At 43.8% G+C, this 7,370-nt stretch overlaps 1 non-coding gene across 1 annotated transcript; it reads right to left on the bottom strand.

The window, feature by feature from the left end:
• Positions 1-485: 485 nt before the first annotated feature.
• Positions 486-558, bottom strand: TRNAG-CCC. Its single transcript has one exon. It is a non-coding gene; the product is annotated as a tRNA-Gly (tRNA).
• Positions 559-7,370: the final 6,812 nt, after the last annotated feature.

Raw genomic sequence — 7,370 nt, 5'->3', positions numbered from 1 at the left:
AGAGCCTGGTGGGCTGACGTCTATGGGGTCACACAGAGTCGGACACGACTGAAGTGACTTAGCAGCAGCAGAGAGTGATGGTCTGGAAAACTGGGTTTTGGAAAATTTCTTTTTTACTTTTGTATGTGAGGACCTGTGACGTTTACACAAAGCAATGGGGCTGCCCATTCTGTCTGATAAAATGAGAACCTTTCCACTGCTTTTTTAAAAACTTGTTCTGGTTCTTTCTTTCTTTATTTTGCTGCCCCAGGGTCCTAGTTGTGGCATGTGGGATCTAGTTCCCTGACCAGGGATCGGACCCAGGACCCCCGCACTGGGAGCCTGGAGTCTCAGCCACTGGACCACCAGGGAAGCCCTGAATGAGAACTTTTTAGGAGGCTTAGTCTACGTTTCCTTCACCCTGACTTTGTTCTATTTATTTATTTGGCTGCACTGGGTCTTCATTGCAGCATGTCAGATCTTTAGTTGCAGTGCGTGAGATGCAGTTCCCTAACCAGGGTTTGAACCTGGGCCCACTGCATTGGGAGTACAGAGTCTTAGCCACTGGACCACAAGGGAAACTCCACCTTTGCCTTAACTGTGAAGGAGCCTTTACTTTCTTCTCGGTCAGTATGGATGTCAGGGACCTGTGGTGTGGTCCTTTCTCCTTACACAGAGACCTAGTGTGCACTCAGCCTTGGGCCCAGAGTTTGAACTTCAGCACCCAAACCATTCATGCAGTCCTCCCTAGACTGGCTCTCCTCTCATTACAGATCATAATCCTCTGGTCCCATCTTTCCCACCTGAAAGAATACCTTCTTGATAACAGCATTCCACTGACCTTTCTTCTGGGCTCTGCTCCCCTTTTCTTCTTCGTTTCCAGAGCAAATCTGTTCTCTCTGCTCCTTGTCTTTTTCCTCTTGCAGCATCTCTGCTGTCTTTGCTTGCGTGTGCACCTGGCATGCATCCTGGTACTGGGCCATCTGCTATGCCATTGCCCTGCCAATAGCATCTTTAAATTTCTGTAGCGGCTCCTCCAGATGCACCCCCACCAACAGGTTCCCAGAAATGAAGTCTTGGGGCAAGTATGACCAGGATGTCCTTTTGCTTCAGCGCAGGGATGAAGTCACATGGCCACGTGCCTCAGAACAGATCTGCTTGCTCAGCTACCAGGTTTGTACCTCTACACCCAGTTGGATCCCATTGATATCCTGGGTGAAGCACTGCCTTTTGCACTGTCCCTCAGCTTCTAGCAGCGTGAACTGGCTCCTCAAGGCACTTCTCCAGGGGCACTGGCAGGCTTTTGAAGAGAAAAGAAAACTGTGAATTCTCCATCCACTCCCACCCCATGGGAATCTCTTTCATCATCCATATCACAGAAGGGGCTTCCTTCTGGAGACTCACTGAGCAGCTGCTTCAGGTCCAAATCAGTTAGAGAGACCATAGCAGTGACCTCCTGGAACAAGCCACTGTCAGAGGCTGAGCACAAGATTGAGAGTGAGGGGTGCTACCCTGCTCCCACAGCCTTATGATCCTCGTGCATGTTTTTCCTGGGCCAATTTCTCATTTTGAAATGTCTTTACATTTCTTTATCACTTCGAGCCTCAAGAACACATCTTCTTGTTTTCCTTACCATCATGAAGAGCTGTGAAGCCCATTTGGGAAAAGCTGGCCTTTGTTCATTTCTTCTGCCACACCCAAGCAGAGCCCCCAGGAGCAAAGGACCAGCCCCAGGCGCATTACATGGGCCTCATGACCTTAAGGGAGAGGGAAGTGGGGTCTCAGGAGGTGGGGCAGTGCTGACTGATCAGAAGCCCAGGGAGGGGGAAAGGAGGCCTGCTTTCTTTGAATAAATGTTATGCCTTCACTGGGCTCCTGGAACATCCCTAACATAATTATTTTCAAGTATTTTTTTTTTTTCTATTCCGTAACACTGACTTCACCTGTATTGAATTCATATCCGATTATTTTGTTAGATGTTTTTTTCTGTAGCATGAGATTTGTTCATGCACTCTAGGATTTTTTGTTTGCACATTCATTTGGAGTGCCTTTTCCTTTGTTTTATTTTCACTACACCCTGACTTCATTCAGTGGTTTAGCAATTGCCTCCACTCAGTATCCATTTTGCAGTAGGAAATTGAATACAAGTGGCACTCACGCCCTCTGTTTCCTAAGCTTGTAACTCCCTATACTATTGAAGGGACTTCCCAGATGGTGCTAGTGGTAAAGAACCCCCCTGCCAATGCAGGAGACATAAGAAATGCGGGTTCGATCCCTGTGTCGGGAAGGTGGAAACAGCAACCCACTCCAGTATTCTTGCCTGGAGAATCCAATGGACAGAGGAGCCTGGCAGGCTACAGTCTATAGGATCACAAAGAGTCGGACACGACTGAGGTGACTTAGCATGCACACATACTACTGAAGAACCCCTTTCTGTGGAAAATGAAAGCACCACCTCCACACTGCACCTGTGGCATCTCTTGGACGGTGATTCTGCACCAGCTCAGCCTTCTCTCTTATCGGGTCCTCAGCCATGGCTTCTTTCTAGGCTGAGGCTCCTGCCTCTGTGTGCATTGACTGCATTCAAATTTTTTGAGAACTTGACCCCAGTAAAGGTTTGGAGCAGGAGACTGGCCCTCTTTCTATCGCCAGCTGCTTCTTCTGCAGAAACCAATCTAGAATCTTTGCTTCCGTTGGCTTGGGAGAGAGAAAACCTTTCTGAAGTAAAAGGGAAGAACAAAGCAGAAATGCAGAGACAAACAAAAAAGATGAAGAGAGAGAAATTCATGAGTTTCCCATTTTATCTGCCTTTCCTGAAGTTTGACTTTTCCTTTAATTCCAGGACACACCTCAGTAACCTTCTACCTCTCCCATATATATTTGGGAGCAGGAAATTGAATACAAGTGGCACTCATGCCCTCTGTTTCCTAAGCTTGTAACTCCCTATACTATTGAAGGGACTTCCCAGATAGTGCTAGTGGTAAAGAACCCGCCTGCCAATGCAGGAGACATAAGAGATGCGAGTTCGATGCAACCCTCATCTCTTTGCTTAAGCTAGCTCCAATGGGTTTCTGATACTAGAAATTAAAAGGTTCAGTGAGGGACTTCCCTGGTAGTCCAGTGGCTAAGACTCCATGCTCCCAGTGCAGGGGGCCCAGGTTCCATCAGATCAGAGAACTAGATCCCACATGCCGCAACTGAGTTTGTATTCCACAACTAAAAAATCCAAGGAAGATGCAAGATACCATAAGTGGCAACTAAGACCCAGTGTAGCCAAATAAATAAATATTTTTTAAAAAATAGGTGCAGTGAATACGTGTCTTTTGGGCATGCCTTGATCCAGTGTGTTTGTGATTCCTGTGCCAAGAACCACTGCACCCTTGCTCTGGGATTTCCTCCTTCCAGAACTCCCTCTTTGAAGTATCAATCTTGGCTCTCACTATGCTGGGGGAGAGTTTGGACATCTCTCCATACAAACTTTGTCAGGAAGATGGGATTTGGTCAGGAAAACAGAACCACTCTGTGGACTGCAGGAAACCAAGAGGCCGAAGGCTTGCATGATGTGGGGAAGCTGAGGGAGTGAGGGTCTGTGGGCTGAGGCTGGAAGCTTGGAGAAACACTCACCGAAGCCTCCAGTACAAAGCACTGGTGATTCTCAGAAGTCCTCCAGGAAATTAGCACAGTTGCTACACTTCTCAAGCGAAAATGGCTGAACCAAATGATCTCTAGGGTTGTTTCCAGTTTTGAGGTATGCTGAGTCTTTAACAAGGTCCAGAGAGCATCCTGGGTAGAATCATCAGTAGCAAGGAAAACATGAAAGGCTGGGGAGCTCAGCGACTCTTAGTTGAGTGACAAGAGCCCCTGGCACACTGGCCTGTGAATGAGAAGGCAAAGCCCGGTGTTTCTACAGTTTTTCTCATAACTCTGGCTTTCCTGATCAAACCATCCCTCCATCCAATCCTGAGCTCTCTCTCATTGGTTCAGCCTCCTGATATTTGTGCTGTGACCTGCCAATGAGGATGTGTTCTCCTGCCCCAGCTGACTGCTCAGTGCTGATTCGTGAATGGTGTCATTATTCCCTGCGAGCCTGGAGGGGACAGAAACACTTTTGCTCCCTGGGTCTCCTTGGCCAATTGACTTAACCAAATGCACAAGGATCTGGGACAAAGACCCATACCTTCCTTCCCACTTAGATAATTAGCGCATCTTTTTCAAACCTCTCCTTCAGTCAGCCTGTTTTACTCACCTCACTGAATCTGTAAAATCTCCCTTGTACATCAAGACATTGTGAAAGGTTTACTTGCCTTCAGTCACGTGCTTTTCAAAATGTGTTAATTATGCATTACTCATTGAGTATGCTCTGAGCTGTTGCTGCTAATGTCATCTTATTGGACTGGGGAGAAGTTACTTGTAGCGGTTACGTAATCTTCAGACTTGCTGACAAGGAGTTTCACTACCATAATATGCTTAATTGGGGGTCCTCAATTTTGATTTATTGTCCTGATGAAATCAAATCCTCCTGGTATTTTCTTCCTTCAGTCAGATAGTAAAGGGAGTCAGCATTTTCTTTTATCTAGATGTTCAACTTCTCTTCCGCAGACAAATACCATTGAAATATTGAAGTAATAATGATGGTCTAAACAGAGAACTCAATGTTCTTATACTAAAGATTAATGGGTTTTAATATTTTATTTGTCAAAGTAAACCATAGAGCATTATTTCATCTTCTCAAATTTTAGTCTCAGAAAGGATGCAGTTTCAGTACTCATATACATGGTGAAATTTATTGATCAGAAATGCTATCATTTCTTTGTAGTTTCCATAAATGGTTTGATTATCAAATAGACCGACATAGAACACTTGACAGTTCTTTCTTTATTATACATTGTAATTAATCTTGCAACCAGTCTTATTTGTCAATTTAAAAAAATGAGTCAGTGAAACATACAGTTAAAACATGGTGTGGTTCTATGACATATAGTCATGATTCACAGTCCAGAACAGGTCCATGCATAAACCAACTTTGCTTTTGATTAAATGGCAATGCATGTTTATACAGCATCCTCTAAGTACCCAAGGAAACCCTGTATTTGCAGCTGAAATGGGTATACTGCCACTTTGTCTTTTCAGAAGCATGGGTCAATTGCTTTTGGTCAAATACATTTTTGGTCCCATCTGTATAATCAAAGCAATAATGAATTGTGGCAGTTTTAAAATATGTCCACAAAGCCTTTGACACCCTTCCCAGGTGGGTTCTATGACCTCTCCATCCTAATCCGTACTGATGTTAGAGACTCATTTATAGTCTGGAGAATCAGAAAAGTGATTCACATAACTTTTGAGGCAATGCAATGTCTACTTGGTTCTCTTGGGGCACTTGCTGTGGCAGAAGCCAGGTGCCATGTAAGCAATCCAACCCCTCATGCTGTTGAGGCCACTTGGAGGTGCTTCAGCTGACAACCCAACTGAACTCCCAACCAACACCAAACAGCCAGATGTATGAGTAAGTCGTTTTGCACATCTAACTCACTTGAGCCTTTAGATGACTCCAGTTATCGAGAGAGTCCAACTGAGCCCTTCTCCAATTCTGTGGTCAAATAGTTTTGAAGAGAATTCTGCATCTTAGGAGATTGAAAATGCACACTGTAACATTAAAGGCTCTGATAAGTCCTGCAATACATAAATCTAATAAATTTAGTTCAAATTTATTTAGCCATGGAACCATTTTGTCTTGAGACATCTATTAGGATCTGATTGATAAAATTAACACTCTGATTAATACAGTTTTCAATTATAAAATTTTTCAGCTATGTGTTTAGTCATTCAGTTGTGTTCAACACTTTGCGACCCCATGGACTGCAACCCACCAGGCTTCTCTGTCCATGGGGATTCCCCAGGCAAGAATACTGGAGTGAGGTCCCATGCCCTCCTCCAGCGGATCTTCCCAACCCAGGGATCAAACCCAAATCTCCTGCATTGCAGGCGGATTCTTTACTGTCTGAGCCACCTATAGCTTGGGACTATAGCTTGGCTCAGAATTTAGCAATAGAGCCTGTTACAGTTGCAATAGTTAATTAACTTCATCTTGATGAAGAAATCAAACTTCCAAGGGGAGGGCCAAATAATAGGGATGAGTTAAGGATCTGAAATATTGTATCAGAAAATAAGAGGCTACGGGTTCAACCGGAAATTACACACAAGTGCAGGGAATACATCAGTAATCATCAGGAAGGAAGTTCCTTCTGGATAGGAAAACAATTGGGTTTTAAAATGTCCCTTGGTTCTGCTTCTTTTGGTGGTCCGAGGAGTGGCAGGATCTCCTGGCTGGGTCTTAGAGCAAATCAATTTATCTATCTACTTACCTACCTTCCTATCCATCCATTTTCATTCCTTTCACTTGAAGAGGTAATATATTCATATAGCATAAAATTCACAAAGAATAGAGTGATATACACTGAAAACTCTCCCTCCCACTCTGTCTTTCAATTACACTGTTTCCAGTTTCTTATCTCTCTTTTCCCAGGGTTAACTTAAGCACATAGAAGCAAATACATATATATGTCCTTAAAACATATAGTACATATTATACATATTGTGTTCTGCACTTTGCTATTTTTAAATATGTATTTAAAAAATACTATTTTTTAAATACATATTTAAAGTAAACTAAAGAGCCTCTTGATGAAAGTGAAAGAGGAGAGTGAAAAAGTTGGCTTAAAACTCAACATTCAGAAAACTAAGATCATGGCATCTGGTCCCATCACTTCATGGGAAATAGATGGGGAAACAGTGGAAACAGTGGCTGACTTTATTTTTCTGGGCTCCAAAATCACTGCAGATGGTTATTGCAGCCATGAAATTAAAAGACACTTACTCCTTGGAAGGAAAGTTATGACCAACCTAGACAGCATATTAAAAAGCAGAGACATTACTTTGTCAACAAAGACATGGCTTTGTCAACAAAGACATGAATTTGTCAAAACAAAAGTCAAGGCTATGGTTTTTCCAGTGGTCATGTATGGATGTGAGAGTTGGACTATAAAGAAAGCTGAGCACAGTAGAACTGATGCTTTTGAACTGTGGTACTGGAGAAGACTCGTGAGAGTCCCTTGGACTGAAAGGAGATCCAACCAGTCCATCCTAAAGGAAATCAGTCCTGGGTGTTCATTGGACGGACTGATGTTGAAGCTGAAACTCCAATATTTTGGCCACCTGATGCGAAGAACTGACTCATTGGAAAAGACCCTGATGTTGGGAAAGATTGAAGGCGGGAGGAGAAGGGGACGACAGAGGATTAGATGGTTGGATGGCATCATCAACTCAATGGACATGAATTTGGGTAAACTCCGGGAGTTGGTGATGGACAGGGAGGCCTGGTGTGCTGTGGTTCA

This window comes from Bubalus bubalis, chromosome X (assembly GCF_019923935.1).
Source record: "Bubalus bubalis isolate 160015118507 breed Murrah chromosome X, NDDB_SH_1, whole genome shotgun sequence".
In the NCBI taxonomy this organism is placed as follows: Eukaryota; Metazoa; Chordata; class Mammalia; order Artiodactyla; family Bovidae; genus Bubalus; species Bubalus bubalis.
This window is presented reverse-complemented; position numbering and strand designations above follow the sequence as displayed.